Consider the following 16990-nt stretch of genomic DNA (forward strand, 5'->3'; position numbering starts at 1 on the left):
AATGTGATTCTGGGTGAATTAATAAATTGTTGGTTGGTTATGAATTAGCAAGTGTCCTGGTTTGAGAAATACTGTTCAGATTTAAAGCTGACCTGAAAAGAACTCAGCATTAAAGTAGCAAGCTAACACTCCTCGGACTCAATAAAAAGGGGTTATCCTATTGGATTGTATTATATGTTGGTACCAGGGGTGAGGATGAGGAGATAGGGCCTGGGCAGGACACTGTGCATGCAAATGACACCCAGACTACCCATTTTCATTCATTCAGAATATTCCTGCTGGTACCCCAGCAAACTGCTTTAACCACATATTCAGAAGAAATCCACCTACAGACTACGAGACCGGACACAGACAGGAAGGGCAGACACAGATATAAAAATACTTCTGACATGTCCCATAAAATACCCTCTCTCACAGCTTTCAGTGCCTCGTGACATATGCTGAGCACAATATTCCTAATAGCACATTAGCCAGCAGCAACATACCTCACACCTTATTCCACTTTACTAGTCAAACTCCAAGCTCAGCAGCAGTATTTGTGGCTCAGCACTGTTCTCTCACTTCCATACTCATGCAAAATCAAGTCCAAAATTTTCGTCGTCTTCTTTTACTGTGTCCTTCACTTCTTGCTTTTGCAGGTGTGCTCCTGCTCCGTTATTCCAGCCAAAGAGCACCAGAAGTGTGAACTCACTCTTCCCCTGTTTATCTCAGTGAAGTATGAATTAGATGAATTGGGACCATTTCTTTTCCTTCAACCTCCCTCTTTTCTTTAAAGAAAGGCAATTCAATGCAAAACAAAGACACAAAAAATGAGATTAAAATATCACTAACAAAAGACACGAGGAAACAAAATCTAAGGATTTGCAATAGTCACTGTGCTGAATATACTGCATTTATTTGCAATATGGGCAAGTTAATGTTACTATGAAAGCCTTTAGATTTTCCTTTGTGTTTCCTAACTTTAGCATTTAACCTTAATGTTCCATAGACAGGCTTTTGGGGTGTTTGTTTTGCATTTAGTAAACTCTGAGTACAGAGATTTTATACTGTGCCTTGTTTACTGAGTATTTGGATAATCACTTCCTAGTGGATGAGACCTCAGGTGAAACACACCACTGCTTTGGTCAGCAAAGCCATAAAAAAAAAAAAAAAAAAAGACACTAATGTATGCAAATGTGCTACTACACCAAAATATCCATATTTATTAGGGCCAATAGAGCAGTAAAGACAGGAAAAGAGCAACTGTCAGCAGAAGTGCACATGTTGCTAATAAAATAAAAAACACAATGTAAAGAGGCTAGTTTTCTCAGAGGCATTTCAGCTGGTTCATATTGAATGCCCTTTCACATATTTAGTGAAAGTTGTGAGTTAACGTGCTACAGAAAAAATTCTTTTTTTTTAAACTATCACACCACTTCTTATTCAACTCTTCTCTAAACCCTGTAAACCTCTCTAGTCATAAAACTATAACAGCCTAAAATGCAACAGTCGTTTGGTAATTTTATTTAGCAAAACACCAATAGGAAAAGAACCATAAAACTTTACATACTTAACTCAAGAAAAGGAAAAGTAGAAATGAAATCATATAGTTTAAGTGGCTCTCTCAATAAAAATACGATTAAGGAACACAGGATACATGTTCAAAAGCATGTCAGTGACTTGGCAGCCTAATTCCCATTGATTTTCAATTAAACTAAGGTTTCCAAGTTACTCAGATGCTTTTGAAAATTTTACGCTAAAGCAAACTCTGAGCAGAATTCTGTCCACTGATGTACTGGAAATATTTTGACAAAAAAGGCTCCTACAAATAAAATTACCCTCTCACCCCATGGGATGTAGAGAGGCAGGTTGAGGGGTAGTGTAAAATATCCCTTTGTTTTCGTGTTTATACAATAATGCTTTTGCACTGCTGCAATCAAAGAGGAAGGAAACACCACTTAAACACATGAAGCTGCACTTTTCTGGATATGTTCATCATTTGTTTCTGAAAAATATATAGATAGCAATGCTATGAACTGGTGAAATCTGCTGTGGGAAGTCCAGGGTGATGACTTTTTCACCTGGGGCAATATGATTGATTCTAAAGGCCAAAACCAAGAGGCCCTTAAAATTGCTATTTAGAAGTATTTTATGACCCCTAGGTTAAATCCAACCATTCATGATAGAAATAACAATCTAGAAAGGGGTGAGCGCCCTAATCATCCAAACCCTCCATCAGTTTGGTTGCAGAGTTTTAACAAAGGGCTTTCAGGAGATCAAGACCACATCTCAGAATTTTGAAATACAGTTAAGCATTTGAAGGACTAATAATGTTAATAATTACAGCAATAATAATCCACAGTAGCCAGTTGATCTACAGTATTTTATATCCTCAAATTTTAAAAACCAAAATCATAGACATGCACACAGGCCACCAAATCAGCACGTACTGGTTTTGTCATGGTCAACACCCAAAAAGAGAGCATGGGTCAACCAATAGCAAGGGCAAACAGTTTTTGTTTAAGCTTGGCACATATTTAGGAAAGAAAAAGAAAGGAGCTAATTTAGGGCTTATCCAAAATACAAATACAACCAAGCTGGGAAAATGGGTTACACCCCTTGTTCGCTGACCGAGTTATAACCAATTACCATTTGTAACATACATGGGACTTCAGCCCAGTTAAGAAACGCAACTAAATTCTTGTCTATGCTACAAATGACAATTTTGTTGGCGGCGTAGCAGAGTTTACTGACGTGGTTGTTCTGTTAGCATGGATGGAGCCTTAGTGAATGTCATTTGCAGGGCAATTCTTTCCTGGATGAACATATGTTTATGAGCCTCAGCTGCGTAGCCAGACATCCTCTTTTTGGCTAAGTATACACTTCTAATACCTTCCAGCTAATTCAGAGACCCAAATATGAAATCCAGCACTCAGGATATTATGTGGATTAGTGAAATATCCTCTAGGATTTGTAGGTCCATAAAACCAATAAAAAGGATTACCAAGGCTGCGAAAATGTATTCTCATTTGTAACAAATATCATCTTGATCCCATATAATTTCACATTATTTAACCATTTCACACCACCATGTGTGAGAGAGTACGTGTGCTGAGTTCCACAGAATAATGGTTCTCAACCTTTCCAGACTACTGTACCCCTTTCAGGAGTCTGATTTGTCTTGCGTACCCCCAAGTTTCTCCTCACTTAAAAACCACTTGCTTATAAAATCAGACATAAAAATACAAAAAAGTGCCACAGCACACTATTACTGAAAAACTGCTTACTTTCTCATTTTTACCATATAATTATAAAATAAATCAATTGGAACATAAATATTGTACTTACATTTCAGAGTATAGTATATAGAACAGTCTAAACAAGTCATTGTCTGGATGAAATTTTAGTTTGTACTGAACTCACAAGTGCTTTTTATGTAGCCTGTCATAAAACTAGGCAAATATCTAGAAGAGTTGATGTACCCCCTGGAAGACTACCCCTGCATACCCCTGGTTGAGAACCACTGCCGTAGAGCTATAAAGAACAGAGCTATAAAGAACAGAAACAGTCCCTGCCCCAAACCAGTTACAACATAAATACAACAAAGTGATGACAGGCCTCTCTGGGAAACCCAGAGGATAGACTTATTAGTGTTATTATGAATTCATTTGGGGGGGCATAGAGGAAAAAAAAGTGAGTTTTTAGAAGTGATTCGAATAAAGAGTATGGTGGAGTTTATTTTCTTGTTGTTCTATAAACCACTTTAGAGGTGGCATATCTAGAGGTTAGAGCAAGGAACTGTGTGTGTCAGGAGATCTAGATTCCTATTCCGGACTTTTTTGCTGCATGAACTTGGGCACTTTTATCGCCGCTCTTTGCCTCACTTTGCCCATCTGTAAAATAGGCATAATACTGACTCCTCCTTTGAAACTACTTTGAGAGCCACTGATGTAAGGAGATAGAAATGCAATGTCTAATAATTATTAATGTTAAACATTACAACTAAGACACAAACTGGGAATATTATGTACCTTGTTATTGCATTGGTCCACTTGAACCCCAAAGCATACCACTCAAGCTACTGAAATGCTATATGATACATTTGCTTTGGCAGAGAAGACTCCATCTCCAGTACAATGAACTAGAGCAGTCATGTTCACTGCAGAGCTGAAAATTTCATTTAAGCAGGGTTGCGGGGGGGGGAACAATCCAGAACATATCAACGTACTAATTGTTTGCCAGTAATGTCCCATAATGCAATGTCTAGGACAAGACTGTAGTGTCTTGAACAGGCAGCATGAAGTCTATAAAGATGGAAATAAAAGCACTCAATTAAGGAACTTGGCATAAGAAGTCGAAAGAAGAGACGGTTTCTTTTCCTTTGTTTGTACAGTGCCCATCACAATGGAACTATAATCCTGACTGTGGCCTTTGGGTGCTCTCAAATGATAAATAAAAACAACAATAATCATTAAGCACTAGTTAAACAAAGACTATATTGGAATGGATTTTACAAGCTAAAAAACAAATACTATACACAACAGATGTATAGCAGAGTTTTGAAAGTGGTTTCCATGAAGTGGACACCTATCTGCTATCTGTCTACGGGTGACAAACGGGCGTGAATTATTAGAAAGAAAATTTAAAGTTGACAGATAAGTAAACATACAGAAGTAGCAGATCGGTGCATTTCCTGGCAAAGCCCAATTCTCTTACTGATAGAGTCCTAAACAGCATTTACTCCAAATGGTTTTTGGTAATTTCACAACATACAGATGCACAACTTTTCTCAAAGAGCTGTTTGAGAAGTGACTTAATTATCCTGAGTACTTCCCCTTAGTTTATACAAGATCTTAACTTGTCTTTATGTTTGTTTTTAAGCACTAGTTTGAAGCTGCACTCACACTTATATCTGTCACAAAGTACAAAAGGTAGCCATTTTCTGCTGCATCACACATTATAGAAGTTAAAGGATGTGACTGGAGTAGGTCAATTGACTGAACAACCAGGAGTCGAGAATTTTGTTTTTACATACATATATACCTTCCCACTAAGCTACCACACTCTCACATGCCAAGAGAAGATAATTTGATTGTTCCTAGCGCTTTTCAAACAACAGGAATCTCAAGGCACTTTCAAAGGGCAATGAGCTAATGGACTGCCTTAGCAATCATTACACTTGCAATATTTATGTGCATAGCAGTAGCCCTCACATAGCATTGGACATTAGAACCCATTTTAGTCAAAGAAGGGGAGTTTGTCCAGGACACAAAAGGCACAATCTACTCTCTCTCTCTCCTGCCTCTATCCTTTTAGACTTCTCTAAATACAATTAGTGCTTGTGAAAGATACTAGGTTAACTGTATGTAAGATGAACTTTTGTTTGTTTATTCACAGAACAGGTGAAATATAGCTAATGGCAATGCAACATGTCCCACACTACTTTGCTAAAGTGTCTCTACAGTGATCTGCAAGGGACCTCGTTTAGGCCCCTTCTACACTAAAAGAACCAACATGTTATTTAACACGATGGTTTTGGCCAAAGCATATTGTAACATGATGTTTCTCCTAGTGTGGACAGAAAAACAAAGTTATAAGCATGTTAAAGAACTATATTTTAACTCTACCTAAGCTTAAACATTTAATCATGTTACAGCATGATGCAGCCACAACCATGTCCAAAAAACACGTTTAAACAGAATTGTTTGTGTAGTACTGACAGGTCCTGAGTGATTAAAGTATTTAGTTATGTGTGGACCTTTGCTTCCTTGTGACTATAGCTAAGGAAGCTTATTAGTGAAAAATTGCAAAGGTTGCTTCCATGAAGTGGATGCCTACCTGCTGGGCACTGGAATGAGACCATTGACTCATATAAAGCATAAACCAAATATTCAAATTTGGTCACAGCTAGAGGTAGGGAAGTGGCATCACCATCATCTCTTATGTTTTGTGAATGGCACTTAAGTCCTCTTATCACTCTAGCTCTACATTTTCTTTTATTTTAAAAAATGGTTAAAGATGCCTGAAATCAAAATGAAACAAAGTTTCTTCCAACTTTTCGATTAGCTGAAAATGTAAAAATAAATAAATAAATAAATAATCAGTTTCAAGTTGACCTGAAAATTTTTGGTTTTGATTTTTCAAAACCGCCAGTGAAACCAAAATCATTCACTAGTCATAGCTCTTGTCATTACCCAAATCTCAGAGCAGAAACCAGTGACAGAGATTAAGATCTTCACAGCCTAACATTGATCCACTGAGCAATCCAATACCTTCCCATCTCATTCAAAAAATTGACATCCTTCTCCTTTTCAGCCCAAGTGACCACCTCTCTAAGTCCTACCTAAACCCCCTCTGTTCTCTGATCCCTTACAGTGCCCTCTCTGTGGACAAAAGAAGTGCAAAATGTATTTTGTCAAGTAGTAAGAGATTTTTTTCCCCTGTCATAAATATAAAGGGAAGGGTAACAACCTTCCCGTGTACGGTACTATAAAATCCCTCCTGGCCAAAGGCACAATATCCTTTTACCTGTAAAGGGTTAAGAAGCTCAGGTAACCTGGCTGGCATCTGACCAAAAGGACCAATAAGGGGACAAGATACTTTCAAAGCTGGGGGTGGGGGGAGAAAAGGCTTTTGTCTGTCTGTTCTGTGTGCTTGCTAAAGAAAGATCAAGAAAGCAAGCAATCCAACTCCATTAGAATTAGTAAGTATTAGCAAGGAAATGTGTTAGTTTACTTTTGTTTTGGCTTGTGATTTTCTCTGTGCTGAGAGGAAGATGTATTCCTGGTTTTCTTTTTGTAACTTTAAAGTTTTTGCCCAGAGGGAAATCCTCTGTGTTTTAAATCTGATTGCCCTGGGAGATTAGTTTCCCTTCTAATTTTACAGAGGTGCTTCTTTTACCTTTTTTCTTTCTAATAAAAAGTTCTGTTTCTTTTAAGAGCCTGACTGATTTCTCTAGGGGTTTGGGTCTGTGATCACTTTGTAACCAATTGGTTAGGATATTATTCTCAAGCCACCCCAGGAAAGGGGGTGTAAGGGCTTGGGGGGATATTTTGGGGGAATAGGAACTCAAAGTGATCCTTTCCCTAATTCTTTTTAAATCACTTGGTGGTGGCAGCGCACCCTCCAAAGGCAAAGAGTTTGTGCCCTGGGGAAGTTTTACCCTAAGCTGGTAGAAATAAGCTTAGGTGGTCTTTCATGCGGGTCCCCACATTTGTACCCTAGAGTTCAGAGTGGGGAGGGTACCCTGACAACCCCAAATGTGGCAGATAACACCAATGCAACCTCTCTTTCCAATAGAGAAACATTACACTATGAACCAAGGGTGTTAGGATCTAAAAGAGAAACAACACAGGAACTTAGGTTAGAAGAAAAATTACAGTACAATATGAAGTCAGATTTATGAATGACCTAGGAGAACCACACCCATCTGTAGGAGAACTGGCATTCCCATCTTTATCTTAATGATGAGTCCTTATGTCTACCTTCAATCCATGTCAAGGTACTACTGAGCATTTTCCATTAATTTTTGCATAATCTATCCTGAAAAAGCACTTGGGCTCAGGCCAACTACTTATGGATTTATGCACCCAGTTTCAAAAGTCTTGGCCCAAATATTTATTCTGGTAAAAATGCATTTGCCCAAAATGGTTGAAATCAAAGCTCTACTGTAACATGACCAAGTATATATGTGCAATATGCTCCTCCATGAATTTCTGAACAAAATCATACTTCACTTGTAGTAAACTTTCTACCTTATTCTTACAACCGACTTTTCACCACCAGACCAGGATAGAATAAAATAAGACCGGCGTAACAAGCACAACTAAATAGTTAAAACTATTCTCCTACTGAAAGTTAAAAACAGCAGAACACTTTTACTCATAATTCACAGAAGAGGAGGCGAGTACAGGAAGTGACATGCAAGGACAGTGAGATATGCAGGTCATTCTATGTTCCAAACAGACTAGCTGCCTATTGAAAAGCTTTAACTATCTGTTTTCATACGAGCAAGACTACAGAACACAGTTCAGACACGCACAACAGTCTAAGAAGTTTAGTTCTGGCTCCTCACATAAGCAATTCAGCGAAGAGTACAACTCAAAGTGTCAAGAAAGTCGCCCAAAAATTTAAAGTTAATTTTTAAAAGCAGCAATTTGTATTTAAATAGGAGAAATTAACTGACTAATGACTTATAATGCTATAATTAGGAACTATAGAAGAAACTCAGAGAGGTAGTTACATTTCTATCATATACTAGATGCTAATTTTTACTTCAGAATTTGGATTTACTCCTTGAAATGATGGACATGTGAAAAGAACACATTATTTTGATCTTTACATTCTTGATCTTTCAAAGCATATGTGGCATGAAAATATGTCAACACATAAACAAGCAGAACTCCAGAACAATCAAGAACCACTCTCTCTCAGCTCAAAGAGCTGTATAAGGACCATAGATGAGAAGACAATACAAATATTTGCTAACCTAATACATGAAAACAGCTGTAGGTGGCATACAGATGTGGTCTTGATCATCACATGCACCCTTACACTTTTTTCCAATGTTTCTTTTTAAAAAAAGCGGGGTGGACTCCTATGCAAACCAAACCAGGTCATATCATAACACTTTTTCTAAAGTCTAAATTTCTTGACAACATGCCATGCTCCACTGCAGGGCCAGGTGTTGGAACAGCAAGCCTGGTACAAATTCCTCTTTTCTATTCCTTGATTCAATTTGGCTACAGGCTCTTCATTCTTTAGTTACTCCAGGAAAAGCCAGACACTGACGGGGAAGCATAGAGAACTCAGACACTCAATGCTGAAGAGGGCACCTTGGTGTTGAATATTGGTATTTGGAAGCTGCTCCGTGAAATCAACCCAGCTGACTAAAATCAATTTATCTCCTTCAAAGCCACTGTACTTCACTTCCCTCTCATTGAGCATTGGTGAAATGAAGTCAAGCAGCTTTGGAAAGAAGCAGTGAAAGAAAAACAGTAGAAGTATTGTATTGAATATCAACTGGGGATAGAGGGAAAACATGTAATTTTGGCTGCCCTTCATATATACCAATGAGAACATCAGAGCTCAGTTTCTCCCTGCTACCCAGTGCTTTCAGGAAATTATATTAACCATTCTTTTAGACTCACAAAGAAATGCCTTAAGTGTTGGGGAAAGAATGATACCCCCACCTATGAAAACACACACTAAGTTTCATATGCACTCTTGACAACTTTCATCTAGAACCCTACTTAGCCATTTTCCAGCCATCTAACAAGTACATGGTTTGGGGATTATTAAGGCTTACGCCATTATTCCAAGAAACTGAATTCATCTTGACGAGAGAATCAAAAGACTCCTTAGAACTACGTTGCCCGAGAAAAGATGAGGAGAGCATTCCAGCACCTAGTTTCTTTTAATGTTATTTTCCAATCACTAGCAGCCGTAACATTACCACGGACTATAAATGTTAAGCCAAGCTTTTAGGTAATGTCTACCTTAGGGAACACTGCAAAATCAGCCCTGCCGCAACCCCCCAAAAAATTTACCAATATTCTGTTTTACAAATTGTACTGTCAAGATACTAATCTGAAACACAACTTACTGTAAACAGAACTGTAAAATGAGAAATCTAAAAGACTTGGTCCAGTCCTGCATGTACTGTACCAGAATACTCCAGCAAATAAAGAACACCTCAGAATACAAAACCACCAAGCTCATTCTAAATATTTAATGATGGAAAATTAATGTTTGACACAAGCCAGACGAATAAAATATAGACGTGAGACCTGACCATAAATATTTCATAATTAACTTCATTTAATCAGATCAAGCATTTTAGTCCTTTTGGTCTTGAACTTGGAAAGGTGCTGAGCACCAGATCCTCCCAGAAACTACAATGGAATTTGCAGTTGCTCAACAGCTCTGAAGTTTAAGACCTTAATTAGTAAAATGGTAGATTTTGTTAAGGCATGGAAGTTATTCAAAGAAACTGACAATACTCCAAATATATAATGTAAAATATACAATAGATTAAGAAGATTTGTAAAACCCCATATACTACACTTTTTGAGAATAAAAAAACTAAGATAGCATATAACTCTGGGCTATTCTATTTCTCGTAGCCCTTAATTTAACAGGAGGGATGTGCACGTTAAAAGCAAACTGGATTATCGGGTGCGGGGGGAAGAGGACCTGAAGCAACTCTGTAAATTGGTGGAGTCCCCCTCTACACACTCTAAATAGCAATACATGCACTGAGTCAAAGAATGAGCCTGGTCTCTGGTTTATTCATAGAAAGATACTTCCAAAATAATATTGCATGATATCCTAGCCTAAACCTTCTTCTCAGGCTTGGCTGCCCCATGGTTAATTTACTGCAGGCTAAGCCTTCTCCACAATCTAAGTTACCCCTAGGACAGTGATTCTCAAGCAGGGGTATGCATATCCCTGGGGGTACACACAGGTCTTTCAAAGGGTACATCAACTCATCTAGATATTTGCCTAGTTTTACAACAGGCTACATAAAAAGCACTAGTGAAGTCAGTACAAACTAAAATTTCATTCAAACAAAATGAGAAAGGAAGCAATTTTTCAGTAATAGTGTGCTGAGACACTTTTGTATTTTTAGGTCTGATTTTGTAAGCAAGTAGTTTTTAAGTGAGGTGAAACTTGGGGTATGCAAGACAAATCAGACTCCTGAAAGGGGTACAGAAAGACTGAGAACCACTGCCCTAGGAAGCCTGCCTGTCCCCCATGCACTGTGCCTGAGAACTACTCTACCTCTCCTATATCTAGATAGAACCACAAGCTGTCTGCACAAATAAGATGTACGTCAACCAAACCTACTTTCAATTTTCCCCAACAGGATCCACACCGACTAATAGGGTGTAGTACATCTAGCAAACATTGCCAGCTTATTACAAGCATCGTAACATAGACACTGATTTTAGAACATACCACATATCCTTTGTTTTAAAATCCTCATGGTTTCTCTTAAATGTAATTGCTTTCCTCTGGGACTTGTCACAAAGCTATTAACAGAGTCAGTGGTATGCTGGAGAGGACTCCTGAATGATAAAATCTACCATTAAATTCAAGGAAAGGTTGGGGACAAATTTCCCCACTGTCTGACGGAATTCACTTAATTTTTGCATACTGCTTAGTCTTCCCTGCCAGAGAGGATTCCTCGCTAGGACTGACAAAATATTTCTGAAGAATACATTTGTTTCCCTTTGGAATACAACAAATTTAGTCTGATTTAAAAAAAAAAACTGTAAGAGATACCAGAGATAGCAGGAAACCCAGTTAACACGGTGATGGGCGCATTAAATATTTGTTTAAAGATATCCTCTGTACCACAGACCCCTACCCTGAGATCTTTACACACACACACACACACACACACACACCCCTTTCCCTACTGCAGAACTGCAATACTAATTCCCTGCTTCTACAACCAACCAGTTACACATGCTTACTTTTAAGCATGTGAGTAGCCCCACTGAAATCAACAGGACCAATGGGATTATTCATGTACTCAGTGTTAAGCATATGAATAAGTGCTCACAGGATCAGGAACTATGTTATACCTCCTAATATGCCACGTATTTTGTTTGTTCTGGATAAACAAACATTTCCAGCAAGTGCACTTAATCTAATTTTGTTTGCCAAGAGTTGTGGCCTCTATCCTCAGTGACAGTTATGAGAAAATATTCTTCTCTGAATGAGAATACAAATAAATGTTCTGTACTACCTCACTCCCTTCTGCAAGTACATGCTCTACTTACAGATTCATAGATTCCAGGGCCAGAAGGGACCATTGTGATCATCTAGTCCGACTTCCTACATAACAGGCCATTTCTTCACACCCTGCCCACTCACTCCCCATCCCCTCACACACAATAGGTCTATCACAGTTTAAAGAGGAAATTTTGTGGCTCCTCTTTGTTAAGATATTGTTAGCATATCACTAAATAGAGGCTTGTTACTATCATGGATAGCTTCAGAATGAAGTATTGTAGATATTGAACAATTTACATTTACAACTGGAGAGGCAAGGGAGGAGGAAATGAAATGGCTAAAGTCCATACGTTTTACTTGAGATACTTAGCTAAGCTTCTGAACATATCTTGCTATTGGTGTTCAAGAATCATCAAGCTAAGGTCTGATTTTTGGTGGTTTTATTTTATTTTTTTAAGTTCTGTTTCCAAACAGCCCATTTCACTGGACTACCAGAGTTTTTGTTTTACGCAGTGTCAACCCAAAGTCTAATGTTAAATCAATTTAAAGCTAACTTTCCTCTATTAAAAATATCAATTTCTAATGCTGCCTTGAGTTCTGTTAAAAATATACCATATGATTGCCCAATTTCCCTGTTTGCAGACAATCCAAATACTACAACTGCCAAAGCATTTCCATAATTAGAGTTCCTCCAGGTATCATGACGTGCATGTGTCATTTTGTACAGAAGCAAATCTCTTTGGTCAGAGTGTGTAAAAAAGAACATTTAATTTATTCAATACCTTTTCACTTATTGGAGGTTTTTTAGCCCTTTGAAGTGGCTGGCTGGCTGGCAGTTTTTCTACATAATAAAGATCAAAACACCTCATTAGCTTAGTACAGTACTTTAAAATGCCTGAAGCCCGTGCATGCAGCACTCATTGCTCAGCAATAGTTCTCTCTTAAACCTACTGACCTCCCCAGGTGCATCTCGAGTAACTGGCTAATTTAGATTTTCCAACTTCCTCTCCTTCAGGACAATTTTTTTGTTTTTTTTTTTGTTTTGTTATTAGCTCTTCTTACTTCCCTGAATTATACAAGTTTTGTAGCTGTATGACCAAACAGGAAATACGCAGAGATAAAAAGCTTTTACCAGCATTCCCCTGCCTTTACATGGCTATTTATACAGAGTGTTTTTAATTCATATTATACTTTTTTTTGCCAGTGTCATAATAATAGGACAGATTTCCTTTCTCTTTAGTTTCTAGCTAATGACTTGAAACCATCAGATTTTTCCATTGCTGGTAAATTCATCTCTTGATGTCTTTAAATCAATACTGGAGGACTTTCTAAAACACAAAATTAGCTCAGCCAGAGGTTATGGGCTTGATTCAGTAATCACTTGGTGGAATTCTACGGCTTGTGTTATGCAGTAGTTCACACTAAAGGATCATGATGAGATACAATTGAACAAAGACCGGAAATGTTACCAAGATTTTGTTGCAGAGAGGTCAGGAAAAAATAAGAAGAAAAATGTAAGAGATTTCTACATTTCTGTGCTAAGTATCTCTGCAGGAATGTTGTGCAAGCACAAAATGTGTATATATATGTATATGATTTTCCACTGAATAAGATGAAGACTTAGTGTATACTATCCCAATAGCATAAACCATTCTTAGAGCCCATTACAGTTCAGATGCCTTTTACCAGTGATATCATCTCTCCCTATTATGCCAAGGTATCTGAAGATGACTATCCCTAAATTTGACAGAGAATTCTTGGTGAGAGGCCCTAGCTTCTGGGAGTCATGTCTTCTCTTTAGTCCAACAGAATCTCAAGATGTTGATCCTTGAGGTATTTATAAAGCCCACCTACTTACCCAGGCTTTTACTGAGTTGGTGGTTAAGTGGGGAAGTCCTGAGGTTTTTCTGGGCTGGGAAGAATAGCTGACACTGACAATTCTGATATATTTTTATTTAAAATGTACATGTGCTTGAGTATTCACCAAGTGTGTTATACACATTTAAATAGTAAATTAGTATTTATATCTATTTTTAGATGGAATAACAGATGGAAAAGACCTCCTTGAATACCTAATCCATTACCCTGCCATGCAGGATTGTTCTAGAAAGTATATTTTTAGCACCTTGTCTTATCTAGTTTTAAATGTCTCCAAAGATGGGGCTTTCATTATTTACCATAGGAGAGTATCCCACAGTCTTACAGATCTCACTGAGAGGAAGTTTCCCCTGATATTTAGCCTAAATTTTCATTTTTCTAAATTTCATCTTAGTGGGATACAGAGAGGCCTCTCACAACTGCATATCTCCTAAGGCTCTTCAGAGTAGCACTGCATCCTCTGACCATTACAATGCCTCCAGCAGCCTCCACAACGCACTCCACAGTCTTTGAATCTCTTCCCCTGCTCCTAGGTTTCCTTACTGAACTGCGGCAACATGTTAGACTAGACATTTTCACGATGTGGCTAACCTAGCCATGAACATGCACACACAGCAAATTCTTCCCTAGCTGTCCAAGTCTGGTGGGGGGGAGGAAATCTACTATGCATCTTCATTATGCAGTTTTCAAAGACTTGTAACTCAGTCCAAGAAAAGTTGCTCTGGAACAAGTAAAATCACTTCACCTCAGAGTTATTTAAAGGTCACATTTTACCTTCCTTCCCCCTACCCATTTTGCTTATAGGCTCATTCAAAGAAAGACTTAGAGATTTTGCACACAGACACAAAAACTGCTGAACCATATTTTCCCATACTTTCAAAGTAAATTACAGGTATTTTACAAAAGCAAATGTCGCAGGCTTTGCACAGTCCTAGTGAGGCAAGACACATAGCTATACAGATTTGACCTGATTCATGCACCAGATGTGTTTTTCCTTACTGAACAGGAGTTAGTCACATATGAATGAAAAAGAAAAATTCAGTCCCTGATAGGATGTAATTTATTTGGTCAGAAGGAAATGGGACAAGGTGTTCTAAATCCTTGCAGATTAGTATATTCTGTACAGCACATGAATACTTAAAAATGTGTGGGCTTTTAGAACAGACAGATTTTCCACTGGAGAGAGATGCACACTGTAGTGTTAAAATTACGGCTTCATATAGGTTCTCCGTATCTCAATATGCAGTCCCTCCAACACCCACAATTTCCTTAACAATTAAAGCCCAAAACACCATGGTGTGCCTATTTTCCTTAGTGCTACCAGGGATTTTCTCACTATGCACAATGCCAATCAGGATTGCAAAGGCACTCTCCTTTTTAAGCCTCAGTTCATCACCCAATAAATAATTCAACAGTATTCTACCGACACCTCAGCAATTATTCAAACTTGTCAGAGGAATATTTCATAAAGCATCTTAAATACAATTAAAACCACACAACTTCAAATGCTGTATATCAACCTAGTGAGGGACAAATTCAACAATTATCACCACCTTATATTATACTGCAACGAAATACTGATCGAGAATATGGATAAACTATAAATACATGCAGTGTTGCAGGACCCCAAGGTCAAAGTCAACTGCCATCTCTCTGAAAACTGCAGAGTGTATTTTTTTAACAGAGCTATACAAATTTGTACAATTTGAATTTGTGTTTTACAGACAAGCTCCTACAAACCGGTTGTTGGGTCTAGTGTGTAGGTGCTGTTGATGGCCTGTGATATACAGGAGTGAGACAAGGAGATATTCTGTCCTTAAATTCTATGACCTATATTCACTTTTCAGAGTAACAGCCGTTTTAGTCTATATTCGCAAAAAGAAAAGGAGTACTTGTGGCACCTTAGAGACTAACCAATTTATTTGAGCATAAGCTTTCATGAGCTACAGCTCACTTCATCGGATGCATCTGATGAAGTGAGCTGTAGCTCACGAAAGCTCATGCTCAAATAAATTGGTTAGTCTCTAAGGTGCCACAAGTACTCCTTTTCTATATTCACTTTGAGCTCAATCATGCAAAATACAGTGACATGAACTCCCATTCACTTCAGTGGAAATTGAGGATGCTCAGTGCCTCTCAGCATAAGAATGACTCTATTTTAAGATGCTAGTAGGACCAAAATTCAGCACTGCACTTTGAGTATGTGGCTGGTTTGATTGGTTGGGAAGAGTAACTTTAAAAAAGTTCGGTGGGTGCCACAGTTGGGAAGAGATGGTTAATATTTATATATATATATATCAATCACTTTCCACTGTAGTGCAATACAAATACCCCAAAAAAAGCCAATTAAAACATGACAGATACCAATGCAATAGGATAAACTGATTTTAAGAGCCTTTTACCTTAGCACCAATACCTCCAGTATTGGAGAGAAAACAACCAAGTCCAAATTTCACAAATGGAAAAGCCAATACACTATTCTTTGTTTTACAGTTTGTGAGTGGGAAATTAAACAAATCAACATAATTATTTCCTTTTAACCTTTTTACTAAAAACAATCTGTAGAGTTTAAGATCTATGGTCTGTCCATTGTATTTTTCTCTAGTTCTTGCCTGGCTAAACTGGTCTTAATCGGATATATAAGGGATACAAACCTGTATCTGAAAACATGGATAAAAAAGCAGGGCTTTAATTTTTTATTATCTGTAAGGGGGGAGATTTCCAGAGACACAAAAGGAATCTAGGCACCCAACTCATGGAAGCTGGGTGCTTAACTCTCCTGTGTGTCTTTGAAAATATCCTCCCCCAGATCTATTTTATATAATTTTTAGCTCCTGATTCTGTAAGAAGAGGGACTCCTTCTCAAATTCCAGGAGGTGCTGAGCTCCCAAAAGCAGTGGGCCCTTCTTCTATATAGAACCTTCCCTAACTGATAAGAGTTTACCTCTATCAGTAGGATACCTATTTTTGTTGAGCACATAATTGGACAAGTACTGGCAAGCCGATTATTTTTAATCTCATTTCTGATGTAATAAATAGTGCTCCTGTCTATTTTGCAGAGTTGCATGCATGTTGCAAGCACTCAAATAAAGCTCTGTAGTTCTGTGAGGAGGGAGGTATCTAGCTGAATGCCATTGCTGTGGGGACTTTCATCAAATTGTTGCTTACTGATGGGTTAACATAGCAGGTGTTTTTTAAAAAAGAGGAGGGGCGGAAATCACCTATTATAGCAACAGCAAATATTTCCTGAATTCCAAACCTTTTATATTTTTAACAAATTGACAACTATGATACAGAAACCAGGAAACCCAATAATTCCCTTACTTTCTCTTGTCTTGCCATTATATTTCAGAAAGCAAGCAAACCAGTGGAAATAATGTGTTAGTTTAAA

At 37.9% G+C, this 16990-nt stretch overlaps 1 protein-coding gene across 19 annotated transcripts in view; it reads right to left on the reverse strand.

The window, feature by feature from the left end:
- JAKMIP1 (janus kinase and microtubule interacting protein 1) overlaps positions 1-16990 on the reverse strand; it is a 368387-nt gene that overhangs the window by 299792 nt on the left and 51605 nt on the right. The window contains exon 3 of one of the 19 annotated variants that reach the window (XM_043544671.1): positions 486-767. The exons of 17 other annotated variants lie outside the window; for them this stretch is intronic. The gene's annotated coding sequence lies outside the window, so the exon portion shown is untranslated. Of the gene's footprint in view, positions 1-485; positions 768-12503; positions 12528-16990 lie in introns of those variants that run through there. One more of the 19 variants, XM_043544672.1, reaches the window with a different exon arrangement.

The sequence above is a fragment of the Chelonia mydas genome, chromosome 4 (genome assembly GCF_015237465.2).
Source record: "Chelonia mydas isolate rCheMyd1 chromosome 4, rCheMyd1.pri.v2, whole genome shotgun sequence".
Taxonomy (NCBI): domain Eukaryota; kingdom Metazoa; phylum Chordata; order Testudines; family Cheloniidae; genus Chelonia; species Chelonia mydas.